The sequence below is a fragment of the Rissa tridactyla genome, chromosome 12 (genome assembly GCF_028500815.1).
Source record: "Rissa tridactyla isolate bRisTri1 chromosome 12, bRisTri1.patW.cur.20221130, whole genome shotgun sequence".
Taxonomy (NCBI): domain Eukaryota; kingdom Metazoa; phylum Chordata; class Aves; order Charadriiformes; family Laridae; genus Rissa; species Rissa tridactyla.
Genome location: NC_071477.1, coordinates 8,297,264 through 8,325,049, shown reverse-complemented (window position 1 = coordinate 8,325,049; position 27,786 = coordinate 8,297,264).

Sequence of the window (27,786 nt, the reverse complement as noted above, 5' to 3'; positions counted from 1 at the left end):
AGCTGAAAGTCAAGAACTGTCAAATTACATGAATAATATCTATCCATATTTTAATACAGTGAACTGTTGACAATTGCCTCTCATCCTTCCCTTCAGTTGCATGAGCCCCACGAAACAGTTAGGAATGATCAGACTGAATATAGGTAAATCTGTGGCCACGTAACCACGCTGCAGATAAGAAACTCACTGTGTCTAAAATGGAGAAAAAAGAGGCGATAGCAGCAAACACAAAAAAACCCAGAGAGATAATTCTTCCAGGTCCACAGCAAGGAAAAACGTCGGAGATTGTGCTGACACTACTGACGTTACAAATACTACGAGGCTAAGGATAATGCAGACTAGACTTTTTTTCCCCTCCCCGTTTAGAAACAATCACATTATATCTTCTTATAAGATATGAGAAAGATTGTTATCTCGCATAATGAAAACCAAATGACAGGCAGATAAACTTAGTAGCTGTTTATAAAGTCTTGTACAGTATTCTCAATGGTATACAGATAAGGAAATCACATAATTGAAATGGCTACAAACAGCATTAAAAAGGCATATAAGAAGAAAATAAGGAGATCAAATGCAGAAGGCGGACAAATTTTAGATTACTGATGGAGGCGTTCCAGTTAGGCAGGTTGATTTCTCATGGGAGTTGAGAACCTCCTTCTCCTCTGGGCTCGTGTTGTCTGAACCCGCGGCCCCGTTGCCCTCCTTCAGCGACCCCCATCGTCCTCACCCATCTCAGGACCTGAGCCTTGGCGGTGTGGCTCCTGGAACAACCCCCACCTTTGTCTTTTCTTTTAAACTCTCTAATGTCTTCGAGGATATCCTTGCTTGAACATCTTCAGAAAGAGTAAATGGAAGGCACTAGCTGCTGCTTACTGTTCTCTTCAGAAATTTGAAAAATTCAAGTCCTTTCCTATCTAAATAAGCAGCAATGTATTTTCTTAACTTTCTCAAGTACAGAAATACCAGGGAAACATTTTTAACTGTAGGTACAACAACAGCATAAGAGTTTCTGCTTTGAGGCAGATTTAAACTGAAAACAGATTGTTAATGTGAGATTTGTTAGAGTTCCCAGACCTTGCAGTCGAACAAAAACCTAAGACAGAGGACCTCTGTTACGAGAAACATCTCAAAGGAGCTACAATTCCCGTCAAAGTGTAAGTCCTTACACTGCAATAATCTTCTCTAATTAGAGGAGAAAAAAGGAATTCAGCTGGACAAATGAGCTAAAATCAGGAGAATCTTGAACAAACATCTCAAGCATTAATCATTTATATAGAAAGAAGAAGAAAATCATCAAAATAATTGAGCAATTGCAGGCAAATGCCACAATGCCTTGTATTGCCAAAACCTCGTCATTGGAAATGTATACGTCTGATTTCCAGGTTTATTAATGAAACAAAAAGGCATCTACAATAGATAAATAATACATCATATGGAATTCACACAGTCTATTTATAATAGAGATCAGTGACACCTATCAACTCATATTAAATCACATCATGCATATTTTGCCTAGTCTGCACTTTGTCAATCTCTGCTGCCTATTTCACTGCTGTAGTAGCTACATTCAATGAAAAAGTAACGCACAGACCAGTTGAAAGAAGTCATTTAAAAAATCCCTGGAAGAAGGTTTAGAAGAACAGCGAAGATCAGCCATATTTATACGCTTTAACGGTAATAGTGCTGTATCACCTTTTACTTTTTACAGACATTTAATGAATGAGTTCGGATGCTACAGCTCTACACCAAGTGTTTAGCTTACAGACCGGCAAATCAGAATTAAGGTCGCAGAGTGAGTCAGTGGCAGGTTTGGGACTAGGGTTGGGGTATGCAACCGTCCGAGCTGTAAAACTGAATTATCTTCCATCCCTCAGCTATGTCCTGGTGAAAGCACATGGGATGAAGTGGATGCTTTGAAAAAGAAGCTTGTTTTTGAGTTTCTAGAAACATCACCATTAAAACATAACTTGGGTTTAGAAACATCCTTCGAAAACAGCATAAATAAGTTATTTTGCAGAAGAATTATTTACCATAAGAAGAGATAGAAATTTATAAATCAGTTCAGAGATCTGTAGGGAAAAAGTTATTAGTTACATCATCAGAAATGGGGTCTAAGGAAGCTGAAAAACCTGGATTTTGCATGCAGCTTTTAAAATATAATTAGTGATCTAACATAAATAGACGTCACTGGCTGTAGTAATGTCTGTGGCAAATAAATAACAGTCAAACACAATAAAACTCCCTGTAATGTACTCCGTTGTAATATTGATGGCAGCATATGGCAAACATCTGACAGCTGTTAAACAGATGTGGCAATTAGCAAACCTTATGGTCATGCTGTTAAGATTATTATGCAACACGTTCTCCAGTAAAATTAGATGACTTCCTACTTTCTGTAGCTTTACACATGTGGAGTGCTAGTCTAATGTCCCATTTAGGCAATATTGTTAGCTAATGTCTCCTAACCCATATTTTTTTAGTTGATGCCTCATAGAAGATTTAGAGAAATCCAGAATTTAAACAAGAACAATATCAATTCAGCTGTGTAGCAGATACTTCAATTATAATAGCTAATGGACAAATTGAGAGATAAAAAGACTTTTCTATCATGTTGAAATTCAATGAACAGTTTTCAATTAGGCTCTGAGTATAAAAGGGAAAAAAGAAAGATACTTTTCCTTGATGTTAACATTGCGGGAAAAGATGAGAGTAACTTTGCTTTTTCATTATACAGAAGAGGTGCGTATAATGATGCATATTTAAATTATAAATCAGGTCACTATCTGCCAAATGAAAGCAATATCAATTAGAGCTAGGGTGGATCAGGCTTTAAAACTCCTTATATTTAATGACAAAAGTATGACTGTTACCCTCACCCAGCCAACAAAGGGATAATTTAAGGCAGTAAGAAATCAAAGAGTGATGTCACAAAAATAAGCCCTCACAGCTTTTTGGATAGTATTATTATAATTAATAGACTTCCAATGACTTTTTTTTGCAGGTTATGGGCTTTCACAAAAGCATTTATTGCAGGCATAAAATATAAAACTCTAAAGAGTGGGTTTGACTAAGGTTGACTTGAGGGTCCTTAGCCTTTCTACTACAGTAATTCCTGTAAAATAATAGTTTCATTTATAGGCTCAATTTATAACGTTGAATTTATGCCAGTTCATCTGATATCAATCATGATAATAGCATGATCTATTGTATGTCACTTGTGCTAATGCAAATTAAATATCATTACATTACAAAAAGCCCTATGTTAAAATAACATTAAGTGTGTAACTTTAACCAAAAAAATTAAGGATGAATTAGCAATTTGGAGTGAGCATATATACAGATAATAAATGTAAAACCATGCATATCTTATATATAAAATTATATACACGCTGAAAAAGGAAAAGCTAAGCAAAATACCAAATGGAGTAAGGCTTGAGTAGCAAGACTAACACTGATTTCACCCCCTTCATTGTAGTTAAGGTCGAGTAGCAAGCAGTTTATTATCTTTTTTAACCACTGTGGTTTTCAGCCTCTGTCTTTGACACATGAGTATTAGGAATCAGGTTTTAAAAAACTTCAGATCTGCAAATATAGTCCTTTGAATCTCCCTATGTCTTTATAAATTACATACTTACACACTTGTCATTGTATATACGCATTTGGGTATAAAACTATCCAATTCACATGTCAATTGAAATTATTTATTAGCACAGCTAGATAATATAGTTCTGAGATAAAAGTTCACCCAAAGAATTCTTTGAAAATTGTAAAAGAATTGTTTTCTTCTTTTTGTTATTTTTAAGATTTGAGTGTCACTGAAGTCTGTGCTCATTCTTACTCGCAGAAGTGCCAGGACACCTTATCTAGATTAGGTAAGATGCATTCCTATGCATGATTGCAGGGAATTTTCCACAGAAAATTTGAGAATGTCTGAAATATTTGTGAAAACCTTTATGCTGAAAATTTTCTGCAGTTTTAGGCAGAATGAGTGTTTTTCAGCCATGTTTCTGAGCGTTAGACATCGTTTACACATTTTAAAACACCTAGCCTGGATTGTTTACATTTTCTTCTTGAAACGAGGAGTGAGATCACTTTGCTTGAAAATGTTGTTTGTGAATTCTCCCGGCCTTGGCAGTTCTGCAGATCCTGTTACATTTCGTGGTTATAGATTAGATGTGGGGAATTTTTTTAAAAAGATACTTGCACTGGTAAAATATTGCCCATCCCATTACAGCAGGATCCGTGGCACTCAGTACTGTGGTTCCAGTAAAGCTCCCGCAGACGTTATTTCTGTTACTCTGCGCTGGTTGTACATACCTCCCTTTTATTATAATGACTGAGCATTTTGCATGCCCACCTCTTTATCGATGGTTATTAAAACATCAGGAAATGCTGCTGCTTTCCCTTAGTGATAGGCAAATGAAGCACAGAGGAGCCCAGGTCACACCGAAAGCGACTGTGGGAAAGAAAAGTGACCACGAGCCTCCCAAATCCCCAGCCAACACAGCGTTCCCTTCTTCTTTCTGGGAACCTTCGTGGAAAAAAAAGGAAATAATTTTCCAAGTCGTGGCTGCTCCAGTTAAGCTGAGATTGACTCATGTTTTAATGTGATACCTTTCTCTCCTTCCCGATACCTGGAAGGAAGGAAACATGAAACAAAGTCCTTGCAATACGCCCTGCGGCACTTTAGATTGGGGTTCAGCATCTCCCATTGACCAAGTTTTGCCCTCCTTATAGGTATATGGAAGAAACTCAGAAGATCAAACCTAGCAAGAGGCTTTGCACATCTTCTGTTGCACAACAGACCGCTCTCCGAAGGCATATTCATTATTTCACATTTTTCCTCCTTCAAATGGTGGCATTGCTTGTTTCAGAAGCAGAACTGACACTCTTCACCGTTCATCGCTACAGATGTTAGAGGAATTCTTTAATGTTGGAAGGGAACACAAACCTCCTAATGGAGATCTTGGCAGCTAAGTGAAAGGAAAATAGATTGTTTTAAAATATATTTATAGGTCTTTTAACATATATATGCTCTGACAGTGATTTGGGAGTTTAAAAAGTCTGTTGTTAAATTTATTTTAAAATCTCTGTTTACGAAGTCTCACATGCTTCTTTTTTTACCTACTTTAGGTATTAAAATGCTGGGCTTTCAATTGCATTTGAACATACTTCAGCCTACTTTCATGCACATTTTGAAAATTTTATTAAAAGTTAAAATAAACTCAGTGCTGGTGCTGAATTTAACTCTTCCCCACAAGATGAAGCCAAGTGTTTAACAGCTTTCAAAAAGGTCTTAGATGTTCATTTACATTTATATATGAGGAATTTTAAGTCTGTCTGTCCGTGATATAACAATTCTTTAGAGGAATGATACACACACGGACTCTTGCACTTGGTCTATACATCTGCTTAACTTTAAAGAAGTGAGCAAATCTCCGCTCGCATTATGGAAGTTCAGTCTTGTGGAAATATCTGCCAGGTTGGGAATACAGTTATGAAAAAACCTTTATTCCCGTTCCTGCCCGATGCAAGAAGCTTCACATTGGATAGTGATGGAATAAACCAGTTCCAAGATTTTTCTTGTGGCTTTCCCTCTACCGTCAGGTACTGGCTGGTGTCAGGTAGAAGAAACCTGAACCACGCATCTGGTTCCAGATGGAAATTGTGCTGTGGTAACGTACTGAAATGACACCTTAGAAAACGCGAAGTTTCTGAGGTAGCTTCACTTCCCAGAGGAGGCTGACACACCGAATCAAACCCTTCTTTTCCATGAATTATTCAATTTGCAAATAATTTATTAGGTGAATTTAACCCCGTTTTTCTGTTCCTAGATTGCCCCTGAGCATTTTTTTTTAGTTTTCTCTTTGAAATGATTAACTGGGTACTTTTTAGGAATAATTTTCAGGACCAGATTCTCCACAAGGCTGAACTGTTCAAACCTGCCTGCCGCTGCATGCGGGGTCCTCTGCAATGTGTGTAGGTGTGACAGGCCTGGGGTTCTGCCTTGTACACCTCCAGAAAGGGTGAGGAGACATGTCAGAGCTTCGTCATACCTAGTTCTCCGCCATCGAGAACCTCTAATAACTCTAAATTTGCAAGATGATCCAGCAGCAGCAGCAGACATGAACCTGACCACTGTGACCCAGTAGATGGTGGCTGAGTGCCTTCAGTTCACTGGAGGGGAGCACTGGGAATCCTGCCCTGACTCTGCAAATCGATGCAAACAGCTCACTGAGGGTATTTGACCTGAAATACAAGCAGAAGGCATCCTTCGCAATAACCTTCTTGATGTGCTGCATTGCTGTGAATAAAAATCAGTGTTTATGGTATTGAAAATGCCACGAAACACGGCAATAGCCATCTGACAGTGCTCATTTCCCTGTTTGACAAGAGGATCAGGAACACGTCTTTAAGTAGTCGATAGAAAACTCAGAGGTAGCAACAAACTGTCCAAAACTCTTAGGGAGGTCATAGATATATATTTCCTCAGGTTTCATATTTTATTGGTAGAAGCAGTGTATGCACTCACAACTAATTCCAGTCATTGGGAAAGGAGAACAGAAAGAAGATGGAATGGAAAAGAGCAGCATCAAAAGTGCCAGCACCAGGAAGAGATAAAACTAAATCAGTATTCAAATTACATGCATGTCTCAATTTTGCTTTGTTACTGTGTCACTATTTTGAAAAGCCCAAATTATGCTCATAAAAACTTAAGCTATCCATACATATGTATGAAAGTATTCAGCTTCAGCAGGGTTGAGACAGACAAATCTGGTAGTAGGTTTCTTTTCAGGTTGTGAGAAGCAAATAATAATCAAGTGTAGTTGAGTTGTGTGAGATATTGGAGTCCTGGAACCACCTCCATTGTCTTGTTCTTCTCCAAGAGACAAGGAAGAGCATGAACGTATTTCACTGTCCCAGCTGGGGGCTCATCCCAGTTTTCAGTGAAGACAGCGGCAAATTGTCACTGACTTCAATGCACGGGACCAAAGTCTTTGTCAATATCCTGCTACAATAATTTCATGCTTGCCCACCGTGCATAACAGATGTACCTCAGGAATTCAAAGATGGAGCAATTCACGTAGGATGGCTTTTACAGATGAGAAATTGCGCACATACTGCGTTGTAACATTATAATGGATATTTTGTAAGGTGTGACATAAACCCAATCTTACATTATCTAGTACGTCTGAGGTCTGCCGGGTGGCTCTGGGTGCAGATTTCTGAGAGCCGTGGCCTCCAGCTGTCATCTCATTTGGGATGGCTCACACTGTCCTCCCAACTTCAGACCAGAACTTGAGTTGCATTAACAGGGATTGAACAGATCTGAGTAGTTCTGGCATGTTTAATCAGTGTAATTCTCTTTAAGGCTATAAAATTAGCAACCGGAGATTCAACACTGTCATATTTGTTCAGTTAAAAGGTATTTTAGAGCAAATACCTCTTAAAAACATTCTTCATATATGTGTTCATCTTACCTGATACCTAATCGTCTTTTCACAGCTTTTCACAGACCAGCTGAGGAGCTTCCTTCCCTGCCAGAGCACAGGGACGATCCACCTCCTTCTTCTCAGAAGCCTTTCACTGTTCTTTTCTCTAGATCTTCAATGGACAAAATAGTTATATCACATCATCTTTGAAGTATGTTATTCACTTCCATCTACAACAGGCATTTGCCAACAGAGTTCATGTCTGGAGAACACTATTTTATTATATGCTCATTTTTCAAATAGTTCCCATCTCCATATGATCACTGTGATTGTACTACACAGTCTTAAAATCCAGATGAACAACGACTTTCCCTGAGAGCGCAGCTAAAAATCTGTGCTCATAAACTGGTTACAAATCAGTTCTCATACATAATTTCATATCAGCGCTACATCCCTCACAAAGACTAGTTAGAATTTCTTGGTACTTTCTCTTTGCTATGTCTAGGACTTGAATCTTTGGCCTGATACAACTTCTGCTCAGTGAGTAACATTTTTATGTATTTTTGTTTTATTTTTGTGTGCTAGTATGCAGGACACCGAGTCACAGATCAAGATCTCACTGAGGTGTACAAACACAGATCATACAGACAGCGCCTGCCCCAGAGAGCAATATTTTAGAAGGGATTTTGTAAAAATAGAATTAAAGTTTTCCAAAAGGCCTGAGAAGGCAGCCCATTTATACACCTGCAGCAATTACATTTTGGCAGCGTACTCCTGAGATGTACGTACCTTTTGCAGAACTTCCTCGCTGTGATGGAGAACGTGGATAAAAAGGGACACATCTGCATTGTCCCCTGAAACCGCTGACCTTTGCGTATAAAGTTCCAGGATGTAATAAGACAATAATAATATTTAGCAATTCTGTAGCTCTTTACAACTTCCAAGAACTATAAAACATTCACTGATTAATCCCCACAGCACCCCAGTGAGGAAGGCAAGTTACCTCTAGCACGTACATCATCCTGGCAAGGCAAGATTGTCCTCTGTAGTCTGTCATCCTGCACTCTCTCCACAGTGGAACAGATCTCACCTTGAAGAAAGGTGCATTTTTTTCTCCTTTTTTATTAGGATATTCACCTTAAACTTCTAATTCTATAAAAATGGGAAAAGGTTATTCACATGGAAACATGCTGTAGGCTGCCTGAAGTATGGGCTGAAACATGCCTGTTTAACGTATTTATAGAATCACAGAATGGTTCGGGTTGGAAGATCAGCTTCCATGTTCCATGATCCTCCCAGGCACAGAGGTGAGGCTGACAGGGCAGGAGTTACCAGGGTCCTCTTTTCTACCCTTAAAGATCACCTAGTTCCAGCCCCCCTGCCCTGGGCAGGGACACCTCCCACCAGACCAGGCTGCTCAAAGCCCCGGTTCAGCCTGGCCTTGAACACCTCCAGGGATGGGGCAGCCACAGCTTCTCTGGGCAACCTGGGCCAGGGGCTCACCACCCTCACAGGAAAGAATTTCTTCCTGATATCTAACCTCAATCTCCTCTCTTTCAGTTTAAAACTGTTACCCCTTGTCCTATCGCTCCACTCCCTGATAAAGAGTCCTTCCCCAGCTTTCCTGTAGGCCCTTTAGGTACCGGAAGGGGCTCTAAGGTCTCCCCGGAGCCGTCTCTTCTCCAGGCTGAACAACCCCAACTCTCTCAGCCTGTCCTCACAGCAGAGGTGCTCTAGCCCCTGATCATCTTCATGACCTCCTCTGGACTCGCTCCAACAGGTCCATGTCCTTCTTGTGCTGGGGGCCCCAGAGCCGGAAGCAGTTCTCCAGTACTTATGTTGATAAAAAAAAATAATGGGAGCATATGCTACAGAAAACAGGAAGTAAGAAACAAGTGCAGATTAAGATGACTAGAAATAATATGTCAGTGATACTCATGTCACCAAAAACTAGAAGACTAATGATCTGTATGACTGAGAGGAAGCAAGTGGGCGGTGAGAGCAGAAAAGGGCTGTCAGCCATGAAGATAATGCTACAAGGAGCCACACTTTAGATTTTCAAAGCTGAGTAAACAAGTAAGTCGCACAGTTCCAAATGAAATTAGTAGAATTTGCATGTAACTGAAGTCAAAATTGCATGTGCGGAGAGATTTCACGTAAGACATAGTATGACACGGGATATTCACAACGGACAGCATCAAGTAGAGACAACAGAAGGCAACAGAAGGCAACTGGTGAACAAATATCCAAATTAAGATGTCTTTGCTATTTACTTTTCCCATTCAAACTGACCAGATGAATTCATAGAATTGTAGAATTAACTTATAATTGAGGGTTTGAATTTACCCCCCTTAATCTGCTGTAACAGAAGCAAAAAAAAAAAAAGGTTCTGGAGATGACTGACTCTCCCAGCTTGTTCACCTTCACTTCAGCTCTGTTCTTACAACAGTGCCATTTTTAAAATATATTCAGTGATGTGGCTGATAGTAAACATGGATAAGTGAAGTTCATCTGCTTCTAATTTGAACGCTATAGTGTCACATACTGTAAATGTTGAACAGATGATTATACCTATGATTTTATTTGTCACTGCATCAGGACGCCTCAGTCTCTTCCTACAAACACCTTGAGGGTCTTCTCCACGCTGTCTCTCGTAGGTGAAAGGCAAACGATTCACAGCTTCTCACTCTTCTTTCTCTTTCCTTCAGCAGTTCCATTTCTGTTGAAACTTCCAAGAGAAGTTGCCCAGTGTTTGAAAGCCAGGGCGACGGTCAGCTCGAGAGCTTTGGATCTAGTTTGTAGAATTCAAGGAAAATCAGCAGAAATCTATAAAACCAGTAACAAATTTATTAAATTAATACATTTGTCTGCTTTTCCTAACTTTTATAACTGAATTGTCTTAGACTGCAGCCCCTAGTTTTGATTAGAGACTTATAATATCAATATTCAATAATAACAACTGTAATAAAAATGTGTAACATAGCTCCACCCCTTCCTTCAGGAAAATTTTATTCCACTGAATGATTGCAGAATAGCCCCAATTTTAAGCGCCCCTGCTTCAATCTTCGGTATATTTCTTAGGAAGATTAGAATATTCTCCCCTGTTCTGTGATGAATTAACTGTGTTTGGTCGTATTTTTTGAGGGGGGCAGGGGGAATTACCATATCACTATATGCACAAGAGATCAAATGTATGATTAAAAATATTTATAATACTGATGTGGAAAAGAATGATATGTTAAACAGATAAGCATATAATAATGCATGTCTTACCCATAAAATTTAATTTATCCCTTGGGCAGGGCATAAACTTTGCTCAAGAACAACATGTTTTCCATCTATAGATTGCAGAGCTAAACTGCTTAATTTTACAGCAAATTGATCACTGCTGTAATATTTCAGGAGCAAAATGATCCTCAACAGTCAGTTCAGTTTCAAAAGCCAAAATTTATAGTTCTGCTTCTGATTTAGTGATAAGGTTTTTTAACATATTGGGCATTTCATCACTTTCTATCGGGAGTCAGCGTTGAACCAACAAAGAAATATTTTTTGAAATCAACAACAACAACAACAATAAAAAAAGGAACATAAATAATATACATCCCACTGACAGAAGAGTTTAATATTCCCTTCAGACTGGTAGGAAATTACTCAGATTCCCGTCCTTGTAAACATGTGTCCTGGCCCGTAGAGGAGATGTGCTGCTCTGCCGCACGGCTGCAATCACGCAGGCTCCAGAGCCCGACCGCCTTCCCGGTGCTCAGGAAACTACTTCATTTACGTTCCCAAGTGGCTAAACTTCATTTTACCCAAACGCAAATAAAATTTAGTAGATCTAAAGTTATTTGACACTTTTGATATGTTTAAAATAAATGCAGAGAGATTTAATGATGTGAAAGTTCATGACTCAGTAAAGATTGCTCCCTAGCTGGGGTCTTAGGATAGACACCTATAAAATCAAATTATTATAATCACAGGAGTCATGAGAAAAAAGTAGGCCCTGCTGAGCTCTATTCACCGAGTTTTTGCATTCATTATACTCCTCCTAGTTATGAAACAAAGGGACAAGGTAGGCTGAAATCTCAAAAGGTTTTATCAAGTAATTCTTTGCAGCAGCGTTTTGTGATTACTACAGTGAATTTTTAGAAATCTGATTCGTATGCCAAGAGAAGATGAAAAAGACACATCTTCTTCGTTACCTCAATGCGGTAGTAAATGCACATTTTTGAATAATAACACCCAAAATTATGGACCATGGAAAAATAAAAGTAAATGCATGGATTATATTTGTTACATTTACCAGAGAGTGTTATCCAGCCTCCTCTGGAGTACGTTACTGAGAAAAATACCTAACTTAAAGACATTATGCATGATGCAAAGGTCAGATTTTAAAAGGCTCACTCCCACTGACTTACGTTGTGTGTGATTTAGGAGAGAAATAGCTTTAAAAATCCTCCTTAAACATACATATATCCCCCATGCATTTTGATACCTCTTCAGCAATACCGTGTGGCTGTATTTGGCGAGTGGCACATATTTACACACAGGAGAACACGTATATGGCTGGTTTATAATCAAGAAGATTATTTCCCAAAGCTGCCATTGCCTTTATGCATATATCTGCACACTGACCTGGGACACACTGAATGGAGACGCAGTAATTAGGTCATTTGCTTGGGCCTGATATTTCTTTGGAGGCTTAAAGGGTAAAATGTCCCTGTGCACAGTGCAGAGTGTGACGGTATATTTTTCATGTTTGTGCTTTATAATAAAAACAAGCAAGAGGAAAGGATCAAATGCCAACATTTTTTGTGAGGAAAACAATAATTATGGGTGCATATTTCACCTGCAATTATTTACAACTGGAGTTTAGATCAGGGAGATGTCTAAGTCCTTGATGGAAGCTCCCAGTCAGCGATGGAGACGCTTTGTCTGGCCACAGTCTGTTTGGCTCAATGGGATTATGCTGGGGAAGAAGATGCCAAGCACCCTGGCTCCCTTTACAATCGGAGGCAAAAGATTTCAGCTGCAGGCGCAACCGATTTAAATGCACATGTTCTTCTTCAGTCACTTACATCCATTAGTTGGCCGAGCGTGGATGCCCTCCCCACGTTTCTGCTAATAGGCACTTACGCAGATAATTTCGAAACACGGGTCCATATCCTCAACTTGTGCGCTTTTACTGAGAATAGTGGATAAGAGGTGATTTGCGTTAGCCAATATTTCAAAGGCATGTTCTAAGCCTCAAAATTCAACTTTGGAAATACACACAAGAATTCTAATGGAAGAGTGCACTAGAGGTTGTCAATCTTCTTTTAATTACAGAGTTAAGTATAGGAAATCCTTTACCAATCAGTTGCAATTAAAGAAGAACTGTCTGTGGACAATTTAGTGGATTTGTTTTACTTCGCATCATCTTTCTCAGGTGGTTTTCACATAAAATCCCTTCTCCAAGTTTTAAGTTTTACAATTGTGCTCAAAGATCTGATCAGCCCTTCTATGACTGGGTGCTATAGAAATCCACAGCAAGAGACAGCAGGAACGAGTGTAAAACCTGGGCTGTGTTCAAATTAACTCCGTGTCCTCACGCTCAGAATTGTCCGTTCACAGTTAGCCTCACAAAAAACCGTGAACATATTGGTGGTCATAAATCACGTACTGTAACGATGCTTGCCGATGAACGTCCAGCAAAATATTTTAATGAATGTTTGCATTCGCAATGACTGTGTCTGCACCCAAGTCTCGAGGGGAAAATCAGGTGAAATTGCTGCATGCCGAGCCCACAATTTGAAATACAAAACATATCAGGTCCGGGCTCTTATGAAAATGGGTTCACATTTGCTTGGCAGGTTCGTGAGCCCTCAGCAAACGTTTCAGTGAATCGGATCACGGCTTTGAAAGTGCCATCCCAAACGTGGTTTCCCATCAGAGCCGTTTTCTGCGTGGTAACAGCAGTAAGTACAGGGTTGGCTCCCCTTTACCTTTTCCCTCTTTCATGCTTTTGTGCATCTCCTGGGTTCTTCGGTTCCCTCCTGCTGTATTTCAGGCTGCGAGCTCTCCTCGCATGAAACCCTCTCTGTCTGCATCTCTGGTATTATTCCCTCTAAACTTTCTTTGTTACCTGCTCCGTCTCCTATTATTTCTCCTGTGTCATCAAAAACTGACTCCGTACGGTCTGCCAATTAGCCTTTGTCTGTCAGCACATTCATCAGCATCCTGAAGAGTGATGGTGAATGGCAGAGCATGGAAGTGCTATTTGATATGCAGCTGCGTGTCCTTGCACACAGCTATACCGTTACTGATGAAGTGGTAGGATGTGGCTTACATTTCCTAGAGACAAAACTTTTGGTAAGAAGCAGCTACAATTAGTAACGAGTGAAACGGAATGAATTAAGAGAGAAGCTGTTTCAAAATTAACAGCTAAGTGCACAGAACTTTTCTGCATTTAAAATAGACTGTTATGAATATGGACTCCTATGTATGCAAAGTAAAAAAGCCTGACACAGATATTTCCAGGAAACAAAGAGAATTAACGGTGTAATCTGATATTATATACCTGCAAGTGAGTAATGCAAATAAAGCTTCTTCTCTACTTGTTACAGGGAAAATAATACGACTTTGGTATAAAACACGCGGTGCATTCTTTTGTGGAAATATATAAGTATGCATTATTCAAAATTCAAATATTAATGATCACATAAATATTCTATGATCTTGGCTATTACTTTCAGAACAAACATTTTAATTTTAAGATGTCATATTTGTAAAAGCTGTATTTTGAGTCGGAAAGAGAGAGAGAAAGAGAGAGGCAGACCCTTTTAAAGGTGTCTCAGTGGCTTGCCATGGTAGCTTTGCTTAGCAAATACATGGCACGTTTAAATGTTTTTTAGCTCTACAATGTTCACCTGCTTAAACATTTACAATGCTACTATTGTAAAAAAAAAAAAAAAAATTACAGGAAGAAATATAAAGCAAATGCATAAGTGTGTGTTTGGATGAACTGTGGGTGTCTGAAAGTGCACGCCAGTAGGTAGAATTAGATTTATGAGGCTGGGCTTATGTGTGTAAGCTTTAGAGCAAACTTCAAGGGTACGTATGACCAGAGCAGGGGGATTGTATGAGCAGACTATAAAACTATATCCTCCTATCACTACGTCTTTGCTAAGGGACGTTTCCAAATTAATCAGAAAGGAAAGCAAAATAATAAATTATAAAATATTAAGCACAAATGAGAGTTTTGACTTGTCTAGACAGTCTGGATCAGATTTTCAAAGGAAAGGTATAAGAAAATTATATTCATGCCAAAAGTCAGCTTTTGTATATGCAAATGGATAGTTATTACAAATGTTGCAAGTGGATTTCCAGATATTATTTCCAAACCAGCCTGCCAGATCTGCATGAGCTAGATTTTCCAAGTGCTCAACACACGCCCTTGCAGCCAGGTTCCCAGAAGAGCTCAGCCATGGTATCACAGGGGGGTGGGACCTACGAAGCACTTTGAAAAAGCTGGCTCTTACTTATTTAATTAAATAGAAACAAAGTACTTATGGAAATCTCGAGTTGGTTGTGAGTAATACACATATAGAAGCTGGCCCTAAGGTGTTTTGAGAATTTGCACCTAAGTCTTAGCTCTATTAATATTTGTTGATCAGTTCCCAGGGCTACCCGAGGAACGAGAGTGCCTTGCAGAATTTTATGGTGGGAACTTGAACCCTTTGAGCATCTGGAGCACCCGGTGAGGACCCCTCCATTGCTTTCTTGTGAAGCGCATGAAGTCCCAAGTGCCCAAACTTGCATGGCACGGAGAAATGCCAGCCAAGTGCTTCTCCTGGAAGGTTTTTAATCATTCTCATCCTTCTTGGCTTCTGCTGCCAGAGCGTGTGTGGGGAATACAGGCTGCAGGTTGCCCACAAGCATGGGCGAGTGGGGGCACGCTCCGAGCCAGTGGTGCAGCACCTGCTGGGCACTTCGTCCTTGAGGTCGCCTGCCTGGTCCCGAGGAGCCGAAGTCCTGGGCATCGAGCTGCGCAGGCAGCCCCCTGCATTTTTAACTCTCTTAACACAGCACAAAAATCATTAGCGTGGAAGGCACAGACACGTCGTCTTCTGCCCACTGTTTCTTTTGCTTAGTTGTAAAAACACGGTCCACAGTCTCACTTCATGTTTAGAAATCACTATGCTTCAAAAGCTTGTTTTATTATGGCTTCCTTGACCAACGGTGATTTGTTTGCACCCTTAGCATCATCGTTTCCATGCGGTAGGATACAGAGTGCTCTGAAAGTGTTCTCCGAGAGGAAGAACCCATCTTGAGGAGTTGAGCATAATCTCTGATTTTCAAAAGAGTTGGGATTTGGTTGGATGTATAAAAGAATATGTAATTAGTGTACATATCTGTCACAGTGATAAACAGTGATAGTTACAATCATTTGTATGCACAGAGGCAAGAAGTCACTTCTAATACTGTTAAAAATACTGAAAAGTCGATCTCAGGAAGGTTTCCACAGGGGCCAGGGGGACTATTTAAGAAACAAGATGCCTGGAGAAAGATGTATTAGAGTAAGATTTTACGACAGCCTATGCATGTAGATACCGCTCACGCTTTGGTGACCGCAGCAGTTCCAACAGGCTGGGTGTAAGCCGGGTGTTTGCCACACAGGTCTGCCTTGAGCAGGAACAAGCCCAGGAGCTGCAGGAGGCTGCTGCGGGTTCCCTGTGGGCTCCGTGCCTTCTCTTCACGTTCCTCCTGCCTTGCTCTTTCTGGATGAAGTGCAATCCCCTGCGCAACGGGGACGGGCCCTGAGCTCCACAGGACCCAAAACTACGTTTGCTTTGCCTTGGGCGAGCACCCAGGCTGCACCCAGGTAACGAACGGGTGCCTGCAACCCAGGAAAATGGGGAACCTTTCAGTTCACACCTGCTTTTCTGGAGAAATCCTTTTCCTCATCTCAGAATGCTTCTTTTTGCCACGTTTGTGTTAATTGTGAGGCTTTCTCTTATTTGCTTGTCGTTCTGTGCCCTCCTGTTTGTCCATGCAGAGAGTGTGTGCGTATTGTGCCGTATTTTATGTTACTGAGCAAGTTTCTCTTTCTTCAGCTTGCTTTACGTCGTTTGCAAATTCCTGGCAGAAATCCATATCAGCCAGCGACTGGTTAGCAGCACTAAGAAATGCTTCTCGTATTTGCTCTGCAGAGAAGTGCTGGTTACCGTCCTCTATAAAATGAGCGATCAGCATACTGATAGCAGGAGCTTTTTCTTGCTTAACGCCACCTGGATAAAACTAGATTTCCAGCTTGCAGGAATAATTGTTCAGCCAGCGGGGCTGACTTCTTGTCTGTGCTGTTAGTATCCGAAAGCGCTGCTGACCAAATGGTGCTCAACAGGGTCACACCTCAAGGATGCAATTCATTTTCCTTATAATTACTGTTCTGCTCTCAGAGCCCAGGCAGTCTCTTTAAAGAGGGTTTATCTGCAGGTTCAATAAAACCACTCAAAACCACCGAAGAAGTAACCGCCAGGAACTTTGCACGACCACAGGCAGGATGGGGGCTCCTGGTGGGTTGCTTCCTATTAGCAGCTCTTTGGTGGACACGGTAGATAACACCAAATCTACTCAGCAGAGAAGGATGGTCAGAGAACTAGAAGCGGACGCCAGATATTTTAACTGCTTTACAATCCTGAAGTGTGTATTAGGATTGCTGTAATCTGCTTTACGTGCACAAACTGGCAGCTTGGTGTGCTCAACATGAGTTGAAATGGAAAGTTCGAGAACATTTCTGACAGTATTTCAGCCCCAAATGACAGGAGCTTGCAGGGAGTGGCTGCTGCTGGGAGCTTTCACTCCCATCCGAATCAGAAGCAAGAAATAAAGTCCTTCCACTTGGGAATCTCTCTCAAAATCAAAATCCTCCAGGGTGGGTTTTGGTCTGGTCACTTGAACCTGACTCACATATAAATTCAAAAGTATTTGACAACGAATATCAGGTTTTGACCCTTCCAGTGTCTCCTCTAATTCTGACATTGTTGGCTTCTTCCAGACCAGACTTTTGCGATGTATCCGTTTTCTCTGCAGCAGGCGGCATACAATTCTGCCTTACGTTTTACCTTTGCATTTTCATCTCCCGTAATTCCTTCTGATACATTTCACCACATGATCTTCAGATAGGATTTGTATTTGCTCTTGGGCTGTTTCTCCTGTCCTACATATGTCAGTAACTTTTTGCAGAGTCAGACTGTCTTCCCTGAAGAATTTTCTATTGTCATCACTTCTGAGCCCCACTACAGTTGCTGCCCCTGTTAATTCCCTTAAAAAGATACTCCGTTATGTGTCACCAGCAGGTCTGTATCGTACCGTCTATCCTCCACGAGCTGCTTATAGCTTCCTTTGGCACACAAGATTAAACCTATTTTCTGGACATCAAAATCGTACAACTTCTTGGGTGATAGATCACATACATAAATACAGATATTAAAATCTTAATTTGTTATTATCTGGGTATTTGTGTACTGCTATGTAGATATTCTTTGTTAAATATTGTAAATACTATTCATTTGATACAATAGCTGTTATTTTCTTTACTCCTCAAAATAAGTATATGCATGGCATTCTTTATACATTTCTGTGCACCTACTTTTTTTATCCTAGAATTGTATCACGGTACATTATAGAAGAAAGATTTTCATAGACACAAATGGGAATTAAGTGTCCAATCCAATTGACTTTTAATTGGAGTTGAACAACTACAAAGCCTTTGAAGAACTCTGCTACGCTGAACCTCTTAATTTAGCCTGAATCTGTTTGTTGATGAAAATCCCAACTCTTAGGGCTGCAGTAGGGAAAGGTTTCCTTTTGCTCCAGCAGCCACGTTATCATTCACAAAACATTCCAGGAGTTCGGTCTTAGTAAAGTTCGTAACTGCCAGAAATAGACTTCTTATGATTTTTTGCCTTACGGTCAAATAATATAGAAACATTATTACAATTACCAGGAAAAGCAAACATTTCTGTCTGTTTTAGCAAACAAATTATTACATGTTTCCTTCAAACGTGATTTCCTTTTACTAAAAATCTACCTGTTTTGTAGTGGAAATGGACAATATCTTACCTAAAGTGGGGATATTTTCAGAAAAAAAAGAATTTTAAGTTATTTCTTCAAATGAAAGTTGTGCACGTTATCATAGAATCATAGCATCATAGGGTTGGCAGGGACCTCTGGAGATCACCCAGTCCAACCCCCTGCCAGAGCAGGGTCACCCAGAGCAGGTGGCACAGGAACGCGTCCAGGCGGGTTTTGAATGTCTCCGGAGACAGAGACTCCACCACCTCTCTGGGCAGCCTGTGCCAGGGCTCTGCCACCCTCAAAGCAAAGAAGATCCTCCTCATGTTTAGGTGGAACTTCCTATGCTCAAGTTTGTGCCCGTTACCTCTTGTCCTGTCCCCGGGCACCACCATTATACATACCTTAATAAAATCCAATTGCAGATCAAAATAATTATGAAAGTTTTGTAACTTTTTCTGGTTCTTTTTGATCTGTAATCTTCTTAGTACACATATAAAACTTTAATATATTGTATAAACAAACATCGAAAGCAAAACTATTACTGGTGAGGAGTCAAAGCAGGAATATAAAAGGCAAATGTATTTTGCACGCTCTGATGATAAAGATGACCAGTATTTTAGAGATTCTGGCTTAAGTCACAGAAGGATACGACAGAAACACATTTTTTCAACATTAGCTCTTATTGTTCTCTCAAATCCTTCGTACGTCGTGGCATTATTTAGGACAGTTTAATGTTTGCTTTCATTTCTATTAACTTGGTACCCGAGGTGGTGGTGCAGTGGTTGGTTATCAGGTGCTGTGTTCAGTTCCTGGAAAAAAGACAGTCTTCCTTGGGTTGATAATACGTCTGGCATCTGCACATGTACATCAAATGCATATTTTACTTTCTTCCTTTGTATTCCACATATACTGCAGCAGATAAGACTAGACAAATGCACTTTCATTGACAAAGACTCACAGAATGCTTTGGGGTGGAAAGGATATTTGGTGATGGTATCTTGCATAGTTTGTCCCCTCTGCACCATGGCAGGATTGATTGCTTTATCGCTAAATGATCCCTGATGGATGAGTATTGGGTCTAGGCATCAGTTAAAAGTGAGGATGATAATTCAGTTTTACTGATGCCACTGAAAGGGGAAGTTAATCTATTAAATTGTTTAGAAGTTTTACAATTTCCCATAAAGCGTTTAAAGCAGAGCTTCTCAACCTTTGCCACTGTATGACCTACTCTTTCTTCTTATCCTCCATTTTATCCGTGCATATAGCATGGAATTAACCTGGTGGCCTCTAGTATAGCATTGAGGGAGGCAAGGTGATTTTTCCCCCTGTTAAGGACGTAAAGGACCTCATATACAGATCAAAAGGAATGGGGAGATTTGTTATAAGAGTTACAAATTATAGGGGCTAGTAATCTGAAGTGCTTTGTGTCACATCTAATGCCTGGGCTTGGACAGACTCTCTATGGGATCATGGTCTTGGATCCTTGCCTGGATGAGGGTGTGCCCCCAGGTTTGCTCTCATCTGTCGGAGGTTCTTGCAGGAAACCGCCTTGTGCGTGTCTGCCCGGGCTTTAACGCGCCTCGGCATGAGCGTCCTGCCTGGCACGCTCGGGGCGCAGGGCACCATCCGCATCGGGGGCTGACTCTGATCTGCCCAAGTGCTTTACAGAGAACAGACAGATGTAAATGTCTATCCAAATACTTTACAGCGCCGACTGGCTGGCACGTGGGGTGACGGTGTCACACCAGCCCAGTCCAGGTGTCCTGGGACAGGGAGGAACAGAGTGAGAACTGGGCCTTTTGGAGACACAGTTGCTCTGTGTTGCTCTGTGCCACCTCAAAGGCAATGCTCGTGCAAAGCCATCCCACCCCAGCATGATGAGGCACAGGGACAGATGCAAATGAGAGAAAATTAGAATAAAAGAAATTAATATTTGACACATACAAGCATATGCACATAAATATAAATACATTTATATCTAAAATCAAATAGTTTTTCCCCAGGGTGAGCGAGCTGTGTTTGCTGCTTGGGTTGTACCGTCACTCATGAAGATGATTGTAGAGCCCCTCAAATTACAGCACAGCCTTTTACCCACGCCGGGGCCACCCATTTTCCCACTGTGTCTAATGTTGATTAGGAAGGTCTCTGAAAGCTCAGCAGAGGAAAAAGCTAGAGGACAGAATTATAATAATGGGGAAAGACGAAGATATAGAAGAAAGGGACTGGATATTATCAGCACGTTACATTTTTGTGCAAGAAGTCAGACACTGTTAAGCTGTTTTGAGTAATGCAACTGACAACTGTCCTGAAGAAAATTTGCCAGTGTTGGAGTCCACCCTGAAGTATCCAATTTACTCCATATCTGACATAAATGCAAACATTTGTTTGAGACAGGCCAGGGATGAGATTCATCAGAAATTCATTCATGCTGGGAAACCAGTGGAAGAGTGCCCTGGTGTCTGAAGGTCAGTGAGAATTGCCACAGAAAGGGTATCTGATTTGCCAACAATTTGCTAACACTGAGGGGTCCAAAGCAAAGCTCCTCTGTGGATAGTCTGTTCTCTTAATGAGCTGAGCAGGACTTTTCTAACATACATCACTAGCAGTGCAGGATTACCTCAACTAATAGAGCTATCCGGATATTTTTTTTCCTGAACAAGTTTTAACTGGAAATCGGTGATTATTTAAACCAATTGATTGTGTAGAAATGTGTCGGTTTTGAAATAAACCTCAGAACCAAAGGTAGGGAAGACACTCATCAGCAACAGAGATGTGAGTTCAAATGCTTCCATGATGTTGGTTGTTTGTTAAACCTCATCCGTTGTAGGTTCTCCTTCCCCAGAGCACATAGAGAGAGAGCAAAATTAACTAGAAATCAGAATATTTGGAGTATTTCTTCCGGCACAGCAAGTGTGAGACCTTTGTCTTCTCTGTTCCTGTTCTGATGGTTACATTGTGGTGAGACAACCACTGTCCATTCACTCATTTAGCTTCTTTGTAAAGCTCGCTGCCCTCTCTGGACCTTGGGAGAAGAAAGGAGACGCTGCCAACCAGACGCTTTCTCAGCTTCAGAAAAGAAAAAAGATTTGTTTCTGATTTTGTTGCCAGGTCAAGCAGAAATCTGGCGCTGTTATTCCCCTCTCAGCAGGCTAAGAGGTGTGCTAATGCATCCAGGAGACCACAGTGCTAAGTTCCTTGCAAATAACTCTGTCCATGAGCATGCGCTGGTGTCAGAGAGGTGGGAGGTAGGCAGTCCTCCCTCATCACATTTATTTCAGCAGCAACCACCAACTGTTACAATCTCCCTTTCCATCCTTGCACTGGCCAACATGGAGGTGAATAATTTGAAAAAAATCAATGTTTGGGAACGCATTTCTGCCATTTCCAGTGGTGAAGACACAGAGGTAGCGTGTCCTCCTCCTCCCCCAGACACGGACTTCCTTCTTAAGTGGAACCAGACGGCGCTGGTCCATTCCCACGGGCACCACTAAAACTCATGCACGTGCAGGTGAGTGCTGCCCTGGAGAATATCTTAAATCAGAGCGTACTAAATTGATAGAAGCAGGACACTCTCTTGGAATGGTAATTTCGCTTTTTGAACTAGTGTTTATTTGATCTCTGTATCAATACTTACCCACAAATCATCAATGCACTGGGGAAAACACGTGTGGGATCTTCAGAAATGATTTTTAAGCAGTGATAACAAAATCGGAATGACGGTCACTATTCAGGGAGCAAACGAACCTTTTCCTCAGAGTAAACATACTGGAAAAATAGACAAAAATGCCTAAATAACCAAAGTTATCTGTTAGCTCAAAGCCTCAGTTCATCCTTTGCAGACCTCCAGATTACTCAATGGAGAAGAGGTGAAAGAATCAATAGAAATGACAATAAAGAAATTTATGGAATAAGATATGGTTCAGATAAAGTAAAACTCTGCAACTTTGCCTCAAACTGAGCAGAACCCTTTTCAAGTTTCAGAAGAGTTTGTATAATTTTTTTCTAGAAGCCAATAAAATTTATGCTGTCTCTTTACTCCCTGATTCAAGTGGAGATTTTAAACAATATGGTGAGCAAAATCTTGTAAGTAACAGAGAACATGAAAGGACATCAAAGGTTCAGGGAATGAGGGAAGAGTCTGAGATTCAAAAGATCTGGGTTCGGTTTGAAGCACTGTTCCTGGGCTGCTTAGAGGCTGGCCAGAGTAAGTCATTGCTGAAACCTTAATTTCCTTTTCAGCCCTTATTTATTTGGAATATAAGAGAATCTGGCTGTAGAGAGGGGTGCACTGAATCCCTTACTACTATTGTAACAAAACAACAGTAATAATAATTGCTATTTTTTGTCTCTGTGTGACAATTCCAACTTTGCACTCTTGGCTTAGAGGGTTATTTTCTTTTATATATACAGTTTCACCGTTATTCGGTAGGCTTGCAGACTAAGTGCCCAACTCATCGCTACGTGCTCTGGTATTTGCACACACTCAAATCAGATAAACGGTTATAAAATTCTGACTCAGCACACATTCAGAGCTAGGAGTTTTAACTCAATCTGAACCCACAAACCTTCTGAATTTCCCCCCTAGAATCAAAGGAAATGAAATGCTGACGCTATTCAATATTTATAGTTTTCGGCTGACAGATAGCTGCAAGGCACAGCGCTTGGTACTCACACACTGAACACATTTTTGTCCCCAAGAAAGCCAGCCCTTCAGTTCGGTGGCTCCATCGACTGCACGTCTTCCCCTCTGTGCTGATGGTGCTTTTGGATCGCGCTGGCTACCTCTGTCCTGCCGCCGCCGTCTGAAAAACTGAATGCACAATACCAAATTTTCATTTTTTGCTCAGGGTGTGAGCGCTTCTCCTGCAGGGCATACAAGGCACCCTGGGACAACGCATCTGCTGGCATCCTGGCAGGAGTCCCTGGGGAGCTCAGGTGGGCGCTCATGGCACACGTGCCGTTAGAGGGCAGTCAACACTGCTTCCAGGAGCCTCTCCTGTCATCTGTTTCTCTGCCATGTTTAATAGGCTTTGTCTGGTTCAGGGCAAACCCCATTAGGCATGAAAAGGCAGAGCTATGTAAAGGGACTTGCACTGACAGCCTGTTAAATGAGTAAGATTCTGCAGGATAGTGGGATTCAGCTGTTTTGCAAAAAAAAATATACACACAGGCACACATTTTACATTTTTTCTCTTTTTTGTCAGTGTAAAAATAGGATCTCAGTTTGCTGAATGCACTGCGCTATCATTCACTGCTAACATTGCAATCGCTGTTTTCTCTGTGTTGGCCCAGCCCCATGACATAATACTCCCACGGCACTGGAAAACGCATACTTTTTGCCATGTCTTCTGATACTTGGATTTTACAGAATTATACAAATACGTTTTGTCAAAAAATACTCTTGGAGTTTCAGCAATGAATGGTGCGAGCGGTCAGTTATACCTCTAAGAGCTCACTTGCCCACGCAGGAGTTCAGCCTCTTCCAGAGGAGCAGCTCGAGCCCTGGGCAGCCTTGGAGCTCAGGTCCAGGCCTCTGCGCGCAGGCACAGCCAGTTTCATCCCCCACCATCGGGCTTGCACGTTTAATATGAGATAGAAGTCTGAGAATGACAAAGTAAAAGCCTGTCGTTACAGATGTGTAGTTTAAATAATTTAAGCATCACATGCTGGTGATGTGAATATAAGGCAGCTTCTGCACTTGTAATTTCCTTACAAAAAATCTTTTCATTTCTTTTTTGCTTAAACCCACGGATAATGGAAACTCAGTTTTTTGCTGAGCTTTCCTATGCAGTGAATGGGATGGGTGTGTTTGAGTCTGGCCACAACTCCAAGGGATAGTGAGAGGCTCGAGAAGAAGGGTCCTTTAAGTGCATTTCTGTTTCTACAGATCTTGTCACCGACACTGCACGCAGCTGGTGTAGTTAAGATTAGGACTGCAATTATTTTTTGCTGACTCTGTCAGTTTGAGCTTTTCTAGCAGAATTTCTCTAGAGGGCAGTAAGGATTCAAAGCTGCCTCAGTATAAATATATATATATATGTAGTAGAAATGACAGATCATCTTTGCACAGCAGTAGAGGTTACAAGAGTGGGTGCACATGTTGCAGTGTAGGGTAGAACAGCTAAAAGCACATAAAACACACTGTACACTCTTCCTTCTCATAACATCACCCAGGCTGATATTTCATTGCACATTTGTATTCTAAATTACTTAAAGTATTCTGCTTTTAATCTTGATGAGAAAGGGCCTTTTCGTTAGGGAAGATTCAGTTTGGATTAATGGAGGGTATGATAACAGGGAAGCACACTGGAAAAATAAGCCAAGGGTCCAAATGGACACCTTTGGTTAACACCCTGCAGGGCTGAGACTAGAATTGCTTCTGCGATTCCTACCTACTACTCAGTGTTCCAGAAAACTGGGGATACCGAAGCTAGACCTAGGTCCAAATACAGTATATGTGATCATTCTCTGGCTCCAACATTATGTTTAACAATGGCAAATATAAGAATACACGTATAATGCTTGCTGCGAAGGATGTAATGCCTGCTGGATTTTCACAAATTAGGTAGGCTTACTGGCAAGAAAGACATCAGGTAATACCAAGGGTACGAAAGTTTTGGACTCCCTTCCACCATCCCCATCATCTTTGCACACCCTGCTTGAAAGTGATGCAGTGAGGACACCTAAGGAGACTAAATTCCCTTTAACACCTTATAGATCTCATATATCACTTAGGAAAACAGTGTGCAATGAGTTCCACACAACTGCTGTTTCCAAGAGTTCATAGCCCTTTGCTCCTTGTCGTGTCCAGACATCTAGTTTTGAAACCGCCAGACGCAAAGCAGAATGTATTGAGTTTTGTGGGTCAGGTTCTTCTAGCTTCACTGTCAGTGGGTGGCACCATCACCTGCCAGCACAAACACCCTCAGCCAGGAGGGCGAGGGGTAAAAGCAGCAGGGTCTGTGCATGTATATATTCGATCCTGCCATGATTGCACTGCGGTAGTGCCTCTGTGCCGATATACTTAAGGCAGCCCTAGCTGTGTGTGCGGTCGTTTGTGTGTTCAGCACTGTCCTAATGAGTTACAAGCTTCTCTGTCTTGTGTCTGGATAAGCTGAAATGCGCCCGCTCTGACAGACCTATTCTTTAGACCCTCCTATTCTGTGCTGTCACTATTCCTATGATTTCACGGTATTGTATTTTAAACCTGGAAAGGCTCTGGAAGTGTTTTATAAAGTTCTTCTGAGACAACAGCCATGTGACAGACTAAAGCTTTCTACTGCATCTGCTTGTGTCCAACTGGCCGCAATATAAAGTAGGAAGCGTGTATGATGCATATAGAGGAAGTTCAGTTCTTGCCTTCATTGTACGTCATTCCACTGGGTTAGCAGAGCAGAAGATCCAGAGTAAGAATCTTGGATACAGTCGAGCAAGGTAAGGTTCAGATGGGACACACCAAGGACCACGCAGGAAGACAGGTGGCCAGAGAAGGTCATCAACAAGTAAATCATGGCCAATACTTGATAATAAGGTGCCCCTACTCAAATGTGAAACTGAAGACGTTTATTAGGCTTGGCGATACCACGAATAACAAAAGATCTTTGTGTCATTCTATGATATCTTTATATAACATAATGGAGGCTATCTCTATTTCAATGTAATCAGCATTTACCGCTGATTTTAAATAGGGCAGGTGCGGTTAAATTTGAGCCGTGTTGTTTTCAGCCAGATGCAGGCAGGCTCACATTTCTGCAGGTGCCCGTTTTGTCTGTATAATGAGACATAAAGCTCAGAGGTACGAGAGGTATAATCAGACACAAAACTCTGAGATCCAGTTGTTTATGGTGCCTAAACAAAATAGTTGAACCCTAAAATTTGCGCTCACCTTGGTGTGCGGATTTGGAGAACCTAACCGAAAATGTGAAAATTACAATCCAGCACTTCAGGGAAGCCAACGGATTTCTTATCTCTGTTACAACAACGAGATTCCCCAAATTCACTTTGCTCAGGAGTTTGCAACAGCAACTGCTACCGCCTGCTAATTTTTTATTAATTCCCAATTGCAATTTCCACATATAGGGATGAAGGCACGTGTCCATCCCTTCCTTTCTCACCTTTACTGTATCTTACTACAAACTCCCTCCTTCCAGCAGCATCTCCAGACCTCTCAACTACTTACATCTTAACTACTCACCCAACTACTTGACTCGTCGTCGTCTCTTTCAAGTCAGATCTCTCCAGGGACCACGTTGCTCCCGGTCTCTGAACGCTCAATGCACAGAGTGCTCCCGAGTGGAGCTGCTGAAGGACGCGGCAGTCACTGGATTGCTGCTGTGTGCCCCAGGCAGGCGCTTCACCCACAGCTTAGGCAGAGGCTCCGTACAGCAAACAGGGAGCTGCCTCTGCACATCACATCTGAGCGGTTCACACACCAGCCGTAGTATGCTATCATGTTTTGAGAACTTCAGACGTATATCATCCTCAACATATGTGCAAGTGTTATGCCAGAAATTAAAGTCTGGGGCAAAAATATCAGTGGGGCACTTTAAATAAACAACCAAGACACAACTTTTCAAAACAGCTAGTTCAAACAGAAAATTGGAATGTTACGAACAATGTGAGAGTGGGATGGATTTTATTGTAAGATTATGTTTTTAAGGAATACTAAATTTAGGATCTAAAGATGTTCATACTTGAATATATTTAAATAATTACTCCGTAAAATATTCATCCTACAATCTGTATTCTTGCTTTTCAGGTGTCTTAGCATCTAACAAATCTGTATTCCTGACCTTAAAAAGTATGTTTCTTGCCTGAAACAAATTTAAACAATAATGTAAGATGCCATAAAACTTGAAACCTCCTATGTCAAGTCAAGAGGAGATTCAGTCAAGATAATTCATTCCATATTTGCAAGAGAGTTTGGAGTTTTTTAGCTCAGCGTCATCCAGCATTTTCACCTGAGACCGCTTCCCCTTCCTCTCACTGGCCAAGTGTCCTCTCTTAGGCTGTAGTGTGGCAAGCACATTTTAGGTGTGGGTTGACAACCATATTTTAAGCGGCCCCCAGCTCATTTCAGACTCAGTGCTCTGACAGTTTTGCTGGTGCAGTTGTTTGCACACCACTTATGGAACCATACTGAAGATCTGATCTCCGATAAAACCGATCCAGGTTAATTCGCCAATCTGTCACTTGGGGAAAAGGCACTAATGGAAAAGGTGCTTGATACTAGAAATGACGTCAGGAATGGTTTCCTGACCCACGGACAGGTTTTGAAGTTAGAACTTTCCCCTAGTCA